The sequence below is a fragment of the Peromyscus maniculatus genome, chromosome X (genome assembly GCF_049852395.1).
Source record: "Peromyscus maniculatus bairdii isolate BWxNUB_F1_BW_parent chromosome X, HU_Pman_BW_mat_3.1, whole genome shotgun sequence".
In the NCBI taxonomy this organism is placed as follows: Eukaryota; Metazoa; Chordata; class Mammalia; order Rodentia; family Cricetidae; genus Peromyscus; species Peromyscus maniculatus.
This window is the reverse complement of record NC_134875.1, coordinates 19,335,593-19,350,694: the sequence shown is the minus strand read 5'-3', so window position 1 is coordinate 19,350,694 and position 15,102 is coordinate 19,335,593. Positions and strand designations below refer to the sequence as shown.

Here is a 15,102-nt window from a genome sequence, read left to right as displayed (position 1 = left end):
ACACTGGTTATTAAGTTTCAACACCTGAGTTTTGGAGGGGGCACATTCAGAGCATAACAGTATCCATATATATCACTGGTCTCTGGCTCCCCCAAGTGCAGCCAGTTTTGAGAGGCGTTGGTTTAGATGGAAGAGGCATCTGTGTGTTCCTTAGTGGCCTAGAACTCTCGAGGTAATGAGGCAGCCAAAGATAGGGCCGTGGACAGGAGGCCAGCGTCCCAGTGAAAGGACTTGTATTCCATGGTGAACACCTTGGCTCCTAGGTCAGACATAGAAGAAGGTTTATTTAGAGAAAGGGTGTAAAACATCTTTCTTTTTTTTATCTTGATTTTTTTGAGACAGGGTTTCTCTGTGTAGCCCTGGCTGTCCTGGCACTCGCTTTGTAGACCAGGCTGGCCTCAAACTCAGAGAACTGTCTGCCTCTGCCTCCCAAGTGCTAGGATTAAAGGTGTGTGCCACCACCCCCCAGCTAGTATAAAACAGTTGAGGAGATTTATTGGAAAGATTATTCTGGTAGCTACATGAAGAAGAGATTATGCCCAACATTAAAAAGTTCAATAAGGAGCCAGAGAAATGGTTCAGAGCCTGTGTTGCATTCCCAGCACCTACATGGGGGTTCACAACCACCTGAGCTCCAGTTCCGGGGCTCTGACAAGCCTCTTTAGCCTCCTTGGCACCGGGTACACATGTGGTTCAGAGGCACACATGCAGGCAAAGCACCCAGACACATGAAACACACTTTAAACCATCTTCGGACAGTGGAGATGACGAGGAAGGAAAGGTCTGCACGTTTGTTCATGAAGAATGGGCACGGTTTAGGGGTGCTCATGGGGACCGTCTTAGAGTAACTGTGGTGCTCCAGTGCGGCTGTCAGAATTGTCATATGGGCTCTACACAGTCCTGTCCTTCATGCCTTCCATTTAGCTCTAGGTTGGGGAGTGGTCTACAGAGAGTTAGATAAAAAAAGAAATTATATTTGCCTGAAAAGCTACCCATAGTCGTCATGTCAGAAGGGGAAAATGCTGTTTTCTTTTTAATATGAAAGAATGCTTGGAGTTGTGGGAAAGTTGTAAACTTGGCAATGACTAATTCAAGCCTCTCTCTCAGTCAATTAAGTGAATTTGTATTTTATCATTTGTTTTATTTGGGAGCAACAGTAATGGTCATTGAAAGAACATCAATCTTCTTATTTTTAAAACACAACAAAAATACCATTGAACATTAGGGCAAAGGACAAGAATGTGAAGGGCTTACCTTTGACTGTAGCAAATATTTGTCACTCCATTTTCCTTTCTGGATTTCACTATTTGACTCATGCTTTTGTATGCATTTTTTCTGAGTGTCTAATAGGTCTGGTTTCACATCTATTTTAAATGGCTCTTGAAATTTGTAAATATTATAAATATTTTAACATTTCAGAAAAAAGTAGACAAATATATATTCTTCTCCCTTTTGGCCAAAGGTCCCTGAGACTTGTATCAAGCAATGGTCATAGAAAGAGCTTGGTCCTTAGCCTTGGAATTAGGAATGGCGAGATGTACTTTTCACTCTTCCACCTTTTGCTGCTTTAGAGGGAAGACACAGCGTATTAATTAACTGGTTTGAAAACCTATCAAAACATGTTCACATCTATTCCAATGCAGTTTTAAAATGCCTCATTGCTCTAACTTTGGGAAATCTGTGTACTTTGTAGTTTTTGAATGAAATGAAATCTGTAGAAAAATCTGGACTGATGGCAACTTTAAATATGTAGCGCATACAACAGATGCCTTTAAAGAAGAGAACGGATCTTTCCCCAAACTGTATAATGATGACGCTTCTCTAAATTGTGAAGAAGCCTATGAGTGCTTAAATAAATGTAGAGGGATTGAGGGAATAGCTCAGTGGACAAAGTTCTTGCCACACTAGCATGATGACCCGAGTTCAGATCTCTAGAACCTTTGTAAAAAAAAAAAAATCTATGCAAGGCTGCATGTCTGTAATAATCCCAGTGCTGTGGAGAATGGAGACAGGAGGATTTGGGGAGTTACTGACTAGCTACTCTAGCCAGTTGGTGAGCTCTGAGTTCAGAGAGAGACTGTGTCTCAAAGATTGAAGCAGAAAGTGACCAAGGAAGGCACCAAGTTTTAACTTCCCTGTACACGCTCACAAGTGAGTGTGCCTCCTCCTCACATCCCCAACAAAAAGAAATGCTCAGTTAGACGGCGTGGGTAGTAAAATGGAGGTAGTACAGAGGAGATTAGCATGGCCATCCATGATGATGGTATGCACATTTGTGAGGTGCTCCATATTTCTAAAAACACTAAATAAATGTAAAAACTTGTATGTAATAAATGATTTTCCAGAGTACAAGAGTATATTATCAGATATTCTATATACTTAATCTTATTTTAATAATAAAACTTAGACAGTGTTAACATTTATATGACTGAAAATATACTGTAAATTTTTTCTTTTATTAAACTAATGTATTACTGAGTAGCTAGTTATGTTACAGGTCTTATGTTGAAATTATTAAAATTATCAAAGGCATCTTTTATCAAACCATTTATCTCAGTAAATTATTTTCAGTTCTTCTAGAGGAAAGGAGCCAGCAGACATTTCAGCTAGATTTATTATTGCATTTTATGGTAACATATTAATACAAGTAGGGAAATAAGTAAAGTAGAGTAAATGGGAAGTCTGAGCCTATTGGTTACCATCACAAGTGTCTCTAATTAAGGGGATAGTAAGAGTTCACCCCTCTTTGATTTCTTAGGTGGAACATAGTATCCTGAAGAACATGATTAAGGGATGGTCGCCATGACAATCACACCCAAGGCATCTGAAAGGAAACAATGAATACATGGAGATCATCCGTTTTGAATGATTCAACTGGTCATTTAAGTTCATTTAAACAGCTGTTGTCTCTGCATTTTGTTTTTTCACATAATTCACTTGATTTATTAGCAACTTGGGGATCCTTTAAGCTTGGCTGAAAGTTATGGTAGGGTCATCAGTGTCTTTGACCAGAATACTTTCATTAAACCTGAAGTGTCTTAAATGCCTCAAAGATGAAAGAAATGTCTGGCTTATTCCAGAATAACAAAATGGTGTTTGTAATTTGACTTAGTAATTTGTCAGACTAGGGTAAACTTGGCAGGATTTATTTGAAAGTGTAACTGACTCTATAGTATTTCAGTTTTGTTTAAGATTAATTTGCTGTCATTACATTTACTCAAGGTTTGGCTGTTCTGCTTTTTGTCTTTGTTTTGCATTATGTCTGCTCAAAGCCATGGTTCTGTTCTACGTAGTGAGAAGTGCACACATATAATGCCTACTGTGTCTTTATTCTCATAACCCCAGCTAGTGGTAAGTGGAACTAGTACAGAGAAGAAAGTGAGGGGAAGATGCAGATGCAGGCCAGGTCTCACTGTGAGTTTTCTCCGTGTCACTGATGGGAGCTCTCAGTTAGGGCATAGAAAACGGCTCCATCAGGCTCAGCTGAACCCCAGTGTATGAGCTTTGCCTCCTCAGTCCAACTCTTTCTCTCTCCTGCCCTCTGGAGGGTGCCAGGCAACATGAGATGCAAGGACTTCTGGAATGGATAGCCAGTAGCCTGGTCTGGTTAATAGAAGACTTTCAGCATCGTCTGACTGGTAGTACCTCCCTACCCAGCAAGAAATTGTATAGGTAGCAAGAAGGCATTTGTAGGGCCAAGATCTTAGGAGGGAAGCTGACTCTTTTAAGTAGAGAACCAGATTCCCTTTTAGAAGAACCCAATATAAATTGTATCTATCTCCAGGAATAATCCGTTCTGGAAGGGTAAGATGAAATGGGATATTGAAACTAGAGTGTGAGGAGTTCAAGTTTGAAATTAAAGGTGGGTTGGGTCTAAAAGAAGAATACATTTGGTGTGATGTATTTGTAGGAACATAACAAATTGTTCCCCAAGTTGATCGCGTCTTAAGTGCTTGTCTGCGCTAAGAAGTGATGGCTGTGTATCTAATAATCGGTATGTGTCATACTCGTTTGATTGTTTGCCTTGGTGAGGTTGGTTACCATTAGGAAATTCAGAAAGGTTGGGCGGCTAACAAGATAGAGCCAGTGTTTCACCTCAGCCTGTCCAAGTCTGGCAGCCTGTCTGTAAACAGCTGTGATACGCTGTATTCTTTCACAGCTGCATGCAAGGGTGTGGCACCTTCTAGAAACAGCAAGTTTCATGAGTGGAGTGTGGGCGAAAGATGAGATTTTTGTATAGACATGCCTTGCAGCCGAGCTAGAAGTAGGAAAGAAAGGTTTTTTTATCTGCCATCATAAAATATTAAAACAAAAAGGTAGCATGAAATAAATAACAGTATTTTCTCTTGTGTAGGTGGGAAGAGGAGTAAAAGGTAGTCCTCGGAGTTCATTTTTGTTGTTGTTACTGTTTTCTTTTTCAAGACAGGGTTTCTCTGTGGAGCCTTGGCTGTCCTGGAACTCTCTCTGTAGACCAGGCAGGCTGGTCTCAAACTCAGAGACCTGCCTGAATCTGCCTTGAGTGATGGGATCAAAGGTGTGCACCACCACTGCCTGGCCTGAGTTCACTTCTAAAGAACTCTCTTTGAATGTTAGCTCTTTACCACTGACACAGATTGGCCATGCTTTTGACTTGGCCAGCAAGAACCCTGTCCTTTCAGTTAACAGTGTGTTCATTTGGACTTCGGAATAGTTGTCCTTAACTATGACAGTCGTCATCAAGATCTCAAAAACAGGCAAATCTATAGATATCTATATCAGCATATAGAACTAACTGCACCAGCTCTTGTCTGGTTCCCGCAAAAAATGAAATGTGTGGTCACAGCCTGGAAATGGTTGTGGGGGCACAGGAGGGATTTCAGATCTGATAGCAACCCTTGCTTTATGTTTGTCCCACTGAAACTTCCTGAGAGCCTGTTCTGGGTGTGGGAACAAAACAGTTGGCCGCTGATTGTGGTGACACATACCTGTGATGCCAGCAGTGGGGGAGGTGGAAGCAGGGGCATCCTGAATTTGAAGCTAGTGTGGATCACACAGTGAGATCCTTTCTCAAATAAACAAGACCCAACCAGGATCCTGCTCAGGGAGCTGTCATTCACCAGGTTCCCTTTACAAGTGATAGAAGGTACAAGATGGGGATGTGTATGGGTTTGCAGGGCAGCTGTATGTCAGGAGGACATTGTGTTGTGCACTTGTGTCCTGGGTAGCAGCAGCCAGGGGACACCTGTTTCCTAGTCCCACAGCACCATGCACATTGGGAAGAACCTGCAAACTAGCCTGCATCCTAATCCTGTTGTTGATGGGAGATAACTTCAGTGGTCACAGGGTACCTCATCTCCATGGCAACACCTAAATATTCCTCTGGTGACTTGTGCTCTATATTCTGACTGGATCAGAGCCCTCCTGTGGCAAAATATTCTAAAGATGTTAAAAGAGAAAGGAAAAAAGGCTCAACTAATAAATCTCTTCTAAATGACTGAATCATTTGTTTTGATTACCCGGGTGATTGCCAAGTGTTAATTTAAAACTGAAATAGGCCATGAGCTCACCCACCTAACAATGCTGAGAGTTTGAGCTAATACAGCTTGATAATGAGGGAGCCGGAGCCACTGCCAGGGCTAACGTTATATGATAAACAGACATTCGCAGAAATGTACAGACCATCTTGGCTGTCTTCCGTTAACTTTTGGGGTTATAAATACAAAGGAGAATGTATTGCCATGAGTCTTCAAAGGAAGATTTTTTTTTTTATTTCTAACTTTTATTCTAAAAAGGTAATTTTGCTAATTTTTTTTCCAATTTAGGCAACCGGTAGCTGTTTTTAGCTGTGTCCAGCCCTTCGGGAACACATCCTGTGTGAGGTAAGAGCTACTAATTGCTACAGATTCTTATGCTGATCTCTAACTTTCCAATTTGTGGCATTATACAAGGGCTTTATTTGTTTGAGAAGTTTAAGAAGGTTTATTTTAATTGGCTCAACCGATATTACTGCTTACCCTAAATATTAGCTCTCTGGGGAATGCCTTTTCAAGCACAAGCCTCATTTGCTTTGAATTTGAGAACATAGAAGTGACTGTGGCAGGCCCCACAGACCTTCAGAAGGTTTGCTTGGAAAGAAAGAGCGGCTCATGTTGCAGTGTGAGCAGTAGGGAGCAGGAAAGCTGCGTGGAGCAAAGCCTGGGATGAGCGAAAGGACACCTGATGGTGACCGGAACACTGTGTCCTGGGTGGAAGGAGTCAAGTCGGTAAAAACCTGGTGGTAACACCACCCAGGAGCATTTCTGCTGGGCCGCCATAACGTGAGCCAGTATGCTTTTTCTGGTTTACCCTCAAGTTCTGAAGCGGCCATTGGTGCATGTAGCCACACTGTTTGGACCTTTCATTTACCACACACATTGGCTAGATAGCCTTTGCTTCCTTTAGCCTGTGGCTGATTAATGCTCTGTGGTAATCCAGGCTTCCTTATTTCTTGAGAGAAGGGACTCCCATCTTTGAAAATAACAGGAGGGACATCTGAGAGAGATCTACTCCAGGTACAATGCAGAAGTGACTGCTTCCTCTTGTCCCCCATCTCTGTACTAATGAGAGACATATTTGCGAGCACTGTACCTGTTGAGATTTCCAGTTTCATACATGAAAAGGTTGCTCTGCCATCGTCTCTACCTAGGTAAACCTGCGAAATCCCCCCCCCCATTCTTTTTAATCACTACAGAAATACACAGGATTACAGCCCTGAATCTTGTGTTGAGTCTTCCTTTAATCTGCTGAGCCCCACTGTGTGTCAAGGCAGGAGTGTTGTGGTAAAAGCCAAGCACTAAAGATCCACTGTGGTATAGGGCAAACCTAGGTTATTTTCCCTTTACCAGGTAAAGGAGACTGAAAATTGCTTTATAAAGTACCACCTTGCTAATAATACTGAAAAGGTCATCCAGGCCCTGCTTCCACTCCCATCCTTGACGCCTGCAATTTAATTTCCACTACCTCCGTAATAAGCAGGTATGAGCGAGAAAGTGCGTGATGCTGGCTGCAGATACAGCTGTGCCTAGGTCCAAATGGAAACTGCATTTCACACTCTACTTCTAAACATTTTTTTGGGCAAATTAAACCTTTGAAGGAAATGAAGTTTGCAATTTCCACAGGAGGATGGTTTAATTTTTAAAATGGTGTCTCCCTTTTAAAGCTTTATACAGCATTTATCTTCCACCAAGTTTACAATTCAAGGACTTGATATTATTCCATTTGGCTGCCTTCAGGTTACAAAATTATTTGAAATATAGTTGAACACAACATAATACTTTTATAAAAAATTCTAAAGGCTTACTTTATGTGTGGGGGTGTTTTGCCTGCATACATGTCTGTGCAGTCCCTGCGGAGACCAGAAGGGGTTGCTGGATTCCCTATAATTGGATTTACAATACCCTGTGAGCTGCCATGTGGGTGCTAATCAAACCTGGGTCCTCTAGAAAAGCAGCCACTAAGCCATCTCTCCAGCCCTTACAACGTAATTGTTAGCAGACACACGAGCGGGCCTAAACATGAGTGCTCTAATTTGTACTGTAGAAATGATAATATTGTTAATGAATTGGATACGTTTCACGTTTAGGAAATATTTGTATAACTGCCATATGGTTATTTTCATTATTGATTTGGCAGGATTTTTTTTTTTTTAAATATTCACCAAACTAAATTTTCAAAGATGTAGTCATAGTGCCGTTGATTTGATGTGATCCCTCTCTTGGAGCTCACATAGTCAGCATACAAATCAGCACAGATGGATTACACACAGGCTTAAAGAGTTCAGAACTCTTCCATCTAGAACCATGGTCTCAAGCTGGTAGGCTGGATCTGGCATGCAGAGGTGTTCTTTTAAAATGCGAGTGAGTTGCCAGCCTTGAAAACTCGAGAGCTTTCACACTTTTAAGCATCCACATTTCTGTCTCCTGAAATATCTGAAGTTTTGGCACCACCAAGCCTACGTTCCCATTTGGCTACACTAGGCTGAAGCCAAATTGCTGCTGTTCCTTTAGGGAGAGCAAGGCTGCTATGCGAGGCTTGCCATGGCCTCCAGCTCTCTCTGTAGTCTTCTTGACACAGGGTGGGAGCCTATTGCCATACTAGAACACTGTGCTCACATAGGCACTCGGCTTTTCAACTTCAGTTCAAGATAACATCGTGGGTGCAAAGTTCAGATTGTCCTTTCTTACAGGAGATCACTTTGCTTGTTTTTCTGGCCTGAGCCATCCGTGTTTATTTTTAAGGGGGTGCTTTAAAAGGGTAGCAGGTGAACCCTGATAGGGAAGGGATACTTTCTGGTGGTCCATGATTAAGAGGAGCATCAAAACTTATGAGTGCTTTTTTTTTTTAAAAAAGTCTTAATTCTGGAAGATTCCTGTGGTCTCCCTCAGTGCTTCTCAAATGCGGATGTGCACATGGTGCCATAGGGCTGGAGATCCTGCTTGTCACACTGCTACTTGTCTGGGCCTCCACTGCTCTGAGTCACAAAAGGGTTTTACTCTAAAGCGGCCTAAAGATGAAAAGCCTCATGCAGATCCATTGTTTTTTTCTTTGGCTTTAGAGAGCACAGTATCCTCTTACAAAGGCTTGCATGGGGTCAGCCCTTCTCAGATACATCTGAGGTCCCTTCTGATTGCAACAAGGTAGCTTCAAAACAACTAGTTTTAATACAACATACCACATGTGGTGGATAAAGAAAACTCATCTAAGTTTTTATTCTAAATTACATGCTTCTAGTAAAAATGTTATTTATGTTAGAGCAGAAGAATTAGGAATTATGGATAAGAACTTTAATTATCGGAGAACATATTTATGTGGATCTTAGAATACTTTGAACAAAGACCACAGGAAATAGACTATCAAATCCCTAGGTGTGAAATCACCATGTAAGTTGTAACAAGGTAGAAAGTCAGAAGATAGACCAAAAGATTCACATATCTCCAACTCAACTGTGAAAAAGTATAATAATAACAAAAAGGAAATCATGCCCAGAAAATGGTCTGCATATAGAAAAAGATAATTTCTATATTATGTACAGAAGTCATGCAAGTAGTGAGAAGGTCTGTATAGCCCTGGCATGAGGTAGATGTTCCAGAACTACTGGCTGAACGAACTCTTCAGGAGGTAGATTAGTAAAAGCCATTCACATTACATCACAAAGTAAGTATATACATGAGAACACATCTAGCATTAGGGTATTTAAAGACAGACAATTGAAACATTAACCTAGTTCATCTTTACCCTTAAAACTAAGGAAAAACAAAATGAAAATCTGATGCTAAGGTAGCCACCTTATTTGAGTGACATTAACTTGTAAATGGTGGCAGTACATGGCAGAAGTCAATCTTATAATCCTGTTTGGGGAAATGTGTTCTAAGAAACAGATTGTCCCAAGAAAAGGAGAAAAATGACCCATGTTCTAGGTATCCATTACAGTGTTACTTGTAAAAATAAACAATTAGAACAAAGTGTCCAGCATTAGAAAAATGGTTCATTTATTCAACAGGTATAATTTCTTTTCAATATTAGTAATTGAACCTAGGGCCCTGTGCATGCTAGGCAGTCACTCTACAGCCTTCTTTTTACTTTTTTATTTTGAAACAGTCAAAACAAGTTGCCCACACTGGTCTTGGAACTTACTCTGTAGCCCAGGCAGGCTTTGAACTAGTGATCCTCCTGCCTTATTCTCTCAAGTAGCTGGGATTGCAGGCCTAAGAATCAACAAATCCTTCTGGTTAAGTAAATTTTGATGGATCTGTAGTGGAATGCCACGAATTGGATAAAAATTTAACTTTTGATGTTTGCTTATTAATACAAAAGAATATAGCTAGCAAAAACTTACTAAGATACAGATTGCAAAATTGTGTATTTATGTGTGTGTGTATACATATACATATATATGTATATATATGCATGCACACACACATATATAGTAGCTATAACTGTGCAAGGTGATAGGGATGTATGGACAAGAACTGGAGGGCACATGGATGAATGTAAGTACCATTTTATTTGTGGTTTCATGGTGCTTGTTCATTTTTAACATAAGTTTGTACTCCAAGGTTGAGAATCACGGAATATTCCTGTATATCACACAGTAGGTAACCATTTGAAACAAATTATCATAGGTAGAGTATTCCTGTTTGTCATACAGTAAGTAAATAACCATGAAACATAATGTCCTTTTGTCTTGTCTAGAGCTTAAACATGAAATTCCAATTATACAGGTCTTTCTTATGTATTTTTTTCCCATTAGCTCAAATTTCCTGTTTCTCTTTCTTCTGTGTAGCACGAATCCTAATTGGTCTTAGTAAAAACCCAGAGCCAGATATCAGGGTAAATGCTGAAAGATCAGAGAGACAGAGGAGCAAGCCACAGCCACGTCTTACCTCTACGGAATCCTCAACCTGAAGAGGACCGAGCTCCTTTCTACTCCTACCTTATAGTCCTTTCTCCACCCGGCCATGTAGCTTCCTGTCTCAGCCTCCCTAGTGCTGAGATTCAAGGCGTGTGTGAGATCCCAAGTGCTGGGATTAAGGGTGTGCGCCACCCCTGCCTGGCCTCTGTGGCTAACTAGTGGTTTAGCTCCACACTCTGATCTTCAGGCAAGCTTTATTTGTTAGATCACCAACAAAATATCACCACACTTCTGTGTTCTTGGTGACCTCCATGACAAAGAACACATATTTTGTTTTAGAGCCTCTTGATGTGGGCCAGTACCAGACGGGAGATGAGACTTCATTCTAAAAGGTCCAGCATACCCTGGAGAAAACTCTTAATGCTGTTCTAACTGGAGGGCACTATCCAGCCCACCATCTCCATGCCTGTGCAGAAGCCTGCACCATTCTCTTGAACGTTAATGGTCTTTGGCAGTGCCCCTTCCCCTCAGCTGAGCTCGGTTTCACATGTACTTGCTTTCCTTTTAATTAGGTCAGTTACTTCATGTCTGTTTTCCTTTTTTGACATGGTTTCCTCTGGCTTTGGCATCACATATTTTCCCCATATGTCATTGCCTCCAGAGCTTCATGTTGCAATCATTTTTCAAGGGGAATGGAGTGCACATTGCTGGGGCGGCGGCGGGGGGGGGGGGGGGTAACTTTGGACTCTGTTGCTTGCCCTTTGCTTGAATGAGCAATTCCTATTTCTTTTGGGTCTAGTTCTGTTTGGTTTTGGAGTCCTCACATTTGGTTATGTTTGGACTAGAAGATACTTAAGTAAAAATAATGGTAAGTCAGAGATCTGTCTGGCAAAGGTGCAGCGTGTTTGTTAAGGGTCCTGGTTTATTTCTCTCCCTGTCTCTATGGTGACTAAAGCGGAGTCTGGGATTTAATGGACTTAATTTTGACCTTCTGTAACATCGCCTACATTTTCCCAGCCTTTTACTGGAGAGGAATTCATTTTCACTTGAGGAAAGAAATCCACTTTACTTACAGAAGGAGTCTTAACCAGACTCTCTCAGAGGTGCTCTCTAGAGTCTTTGATTTTTTTTCAATTTAAAAATTGTATTTCTTTTTTAAAAAGTTTTATATGAATGTTTGCTCCCCCTGTGTGTGTGTGTGTGTGTGTGTGTGTGTGTGTGTGTGTGTGTGTGTGTACGTGTGTACGTGTGTACGTGTGTACGTGTACACATTCCATTAGTTTGCTTGGTGTCCTCAGAGACCAGAAGAGGGAATCAGCCCCTGGTATGGGAGTTACAGACTGTGATTTGCTGTGTGAATGCTGGGAACTGAACTCGGGTCCTCAAGATCAGCCAGTGCTTTTAACTGCCGAGCCAGCTTGGCCCCCAGAATCTTTGATTTTTACAGTTTTCAGTCAGAGTACACGTCACGCTTAACAGCACACATATATATCCAGTACTACTGGTGTCCAAAGAGTAATTTTCTTTTTGGTGAAATAAAGTATCGTTTAGTCATTGTGAATGAATTCTTTGTGAACATATTTTAAAAGAGCTTATTGTAAGGATATTAAAGCAAAGGGAACGTTGATTATATACAATGTATTTTTTAAATTATCTCTTATTCATTATAGGATTATAAATTTACATGCTCATAAATGTTCAGACTATATCTCAGAATTTAAATGTGTTAAACTGCACCATAGAAGTCCATAAGAAAGTTTAGTTTGACTGGAAGTCATCTTTGGATACTGACATTGAAATCTGTCATTTCATCTGCATCTGACTCGTGAATAAAGACAGAGTATCTGTCTGAGAGTCAAACCATGTTGGACCTCAGTTGGTTGAAATGTCATATAGCACTTTGCAGGACATTTCAAAGGCATTCCAATTCAGGCAATGCAATCATTTATCCAAAATAAGGTCAGAGTACATTACTGTATTTAAGTCTAGTGCATAGTGTGTTGGTCTACTCATGAAAAAAAAATGTCTATTTGAAGTCCTTTCGCCTTCTCTTAGAGCAAACTCCCATGTGAATTTTCCTTCAAACCCAAACACAGGAATGAGAAAATGATTAATAAGGTTTGCAACCAAGGCCGCGGCAAGGGAAGCAACCTGTGCCTTGCTCTGCAAGCACAAAATTCAATGGAGTTCAGATCTATCATCAAGTTGAACTCGGGTCCAGTACAAATTGGTAAAAACAAAAACTTCATCTGAGATATCATAAAGCCTCCATAGATGTGGAGATTGTTTTAAGATCTTGTCTATCATTACCTCTTCTATTTATAGGTCAAAGTCTTGAGAAGCAGCTACAGATGCACACTTGGGAAAGATCCACACTTGGGAGACGAATGCTGGCTACTCCTTAGTTTCTGAATTTGAAACCTTGACTCACATATCTTATAACCAACTATGAACTCAGAAAATGTATTAGGTCAAGTTCATAGGTACATCTTATAAATTTTGTTCTGGCCATCATGAGAAGTATATCTGAGATCAAAGCTTTTAGGGAAATTAATCAGAGCTTCAGGCCAGAAGCCATCAGTAACACTAAAATGGAACAATACTTCTGCCATATTCATTATCATTATCATATGAGCTTTATGTTACATGTTGAGGTCCAGTGTAATGTGCTGATAATTGTTATAATTTATTTGTTTCATTACTTCTTTCATTGGTAATATTTCAGCTTTGCTTAAAACAGCACTAAGAATGAATTTAAGGAGAAGTGGATGAATTATGTAGAATTCATTCAGAAGAGTACCCACATTCTCTTGTCCTGTTGGCCAGATAATCTTCACACACTCTAGACCATCTCTCACTGAGGATATCCAGTTGTTGGAGAAGTAGTTTCTTAAACTGTTCTTTACCCGAAGAGAAAAGGTATGGTGAATAGGTAGTTTAGTGCTTATCTGTGGTCCTCATTGAGTTTGTGGGCATCCCTTAAGCCATGAGATTTGTATATGTGACGGAACTATGTCTCTCCATCGTTCAAGACTCTGAAAAATAATTTACTGAAGGTATTCATATGTTTCTTTCCTAGAACTAGTAGAGATTTTGTGAGCGATGGTGAACATTTACATACATAATTGTTAGTGTATACTAGATAGGAGATTCATAACCCATTTTAAAAATTTAAAAAAAATTTTATGTGTATGGGTATGATGGCTATTCTTTTTTTGGTTTTTCGAGACAGGGTTTCTCGGTGTAGCTTTGCGCCTTTCCTGTATCTTGCTCTGTAGACCAGGCTGGCCTTGAACTCACAAATATCCGCCTGGCTCTGCCTCCCGAGTGCTGGGATTAAAGGCGTGTGCTGCCACCACCCGGTGATGGCTATTCTTGGTTGTGGTATTTTGCCTGCATGTATGTCTGTGGCCACAAAAACCAGAAGAGGGAATCAGATTCCCTGGGACTGGAGTTACAGTTGTGAGCTGCCATGTGGGTGCTGGGAACTGAACTCAGGTCTTCTGGAAGAACAGTAAGTGCTCTTAACTGCTGAGCCATCTCTCGAACCTCCCCTGCAGTGATGTCTTTTGCTCCTTTTAATGCTTCAACTGCAGACTAAGTGGAGACAATGTAGTCCACCCTTTGCATTGGCTCATGTGACAGATGTGAACTGGGAAACAAGACAAAATGCTCCAATATTTTTAAACTCGGTGCATGTTCCAAACCTTGTCTTCTGCATTGTGTCAGTCTTTATAAACTACACGGGTTCTTGACCCGCCTCTTGGTCCCCTCCTGAGTGTTTCCCATTTTTCCCACTGGAACTGTCTAAATAATAAAGAGTAAAGAATTTTATTGAGATTTACCATCTTAAATTGCATTCACCTTTCCCCCAGGAAACTGGAAGCTCCCAGGGAGTATCACCCCTGGTAGTTCTTTAGTTTCTCTACATCATTTATTATCTAGTACCAGGGGCTTGGTAGACATTAACTTGTAACACGAATTCCTAAATGGTCTCACCAACTCCTTTGGCTGAAAAACCTTCCTCGGCCCAAAGCCTTTAGTTCCTGTCTCCTTTTGCCTTATATGCCTTTCTCCACCCACCGATATCATTTCCTGCCTCAATTTTCCTGGTGCTGGGATTAAAGGCGTGTGACTCACAAGTACTGGGATTAAAGGTGTGTGTCATCACTGCCTGGCTCTGTTTCTCTCCTAGACTGAGTCAATCTCATGTAGTCCAGGGTGGCTTTGAATTCACAGAGATCCAGATGGATCTCTGCCTCCCAAGTGCTAGGATTAAAGGTGTGTGCCACCACTACCTGGCCTCAATGTTTAATGTAGTGGCTTGTTCTGTCCTCTGATCTTCAGGTAAATTTTATTAGGGTACCACAATATATCACCACATTGACTAGTGATAAAAGGAATTGAATGAAAGGCATTATATCACTTACTAATGATGGAATTAGCTGGTATCACACAGAAAAATCTCAGTATCTTTGTTTCACCCCCTTTTCCTCCAGTAGCCACATTATTGACATCATTGTAGATTTCTGTTGCATGGAACAGTCTTTTCTATCTCCTTATTGCATAGCACCACCCCATCGATTTTATTAGGTTGTTCAGAGAAAAAAGTTGAGAATTCCAACACTGAACACTAGTTCATATCACCTGGATCCTCTAATTAAACCTTTTACAACATTTGGCTTATCATATCATCGGTCTTAAATTTTTGGATGATTTAACCCTAAACAAGC

General features: G+C 40.7%; 1 protein-coding gene across 4 annotated transcripts in view; it reads left to right on the top strand.

Moving 5' to 3' along the window:
- Window positions 1-15,102, top strand: part of Fhl1 (four and a half LIM domains 1) — a 61,867-nt gene that overhangs the window by 14,817 nt on the left and 31,948 nt on the right. For 3 of the 4 annotated variants that reach the window (XM_076561872.1, XM_015985586.3, XM_076561870.1), the window contains exon 2: window positions 5,802-5,858. The exons of the other annotated variant lie outside the window; for it this stretch is intronic. The gene's annotated coding sequence lies outside the window, so the exon portion shown is untranslated. The remainder of the gene's footprint in view (window positions 1-5,801; window positions 5,859-15,102) is intronic. 4 annotated transcript variants of the gene reach the window in all.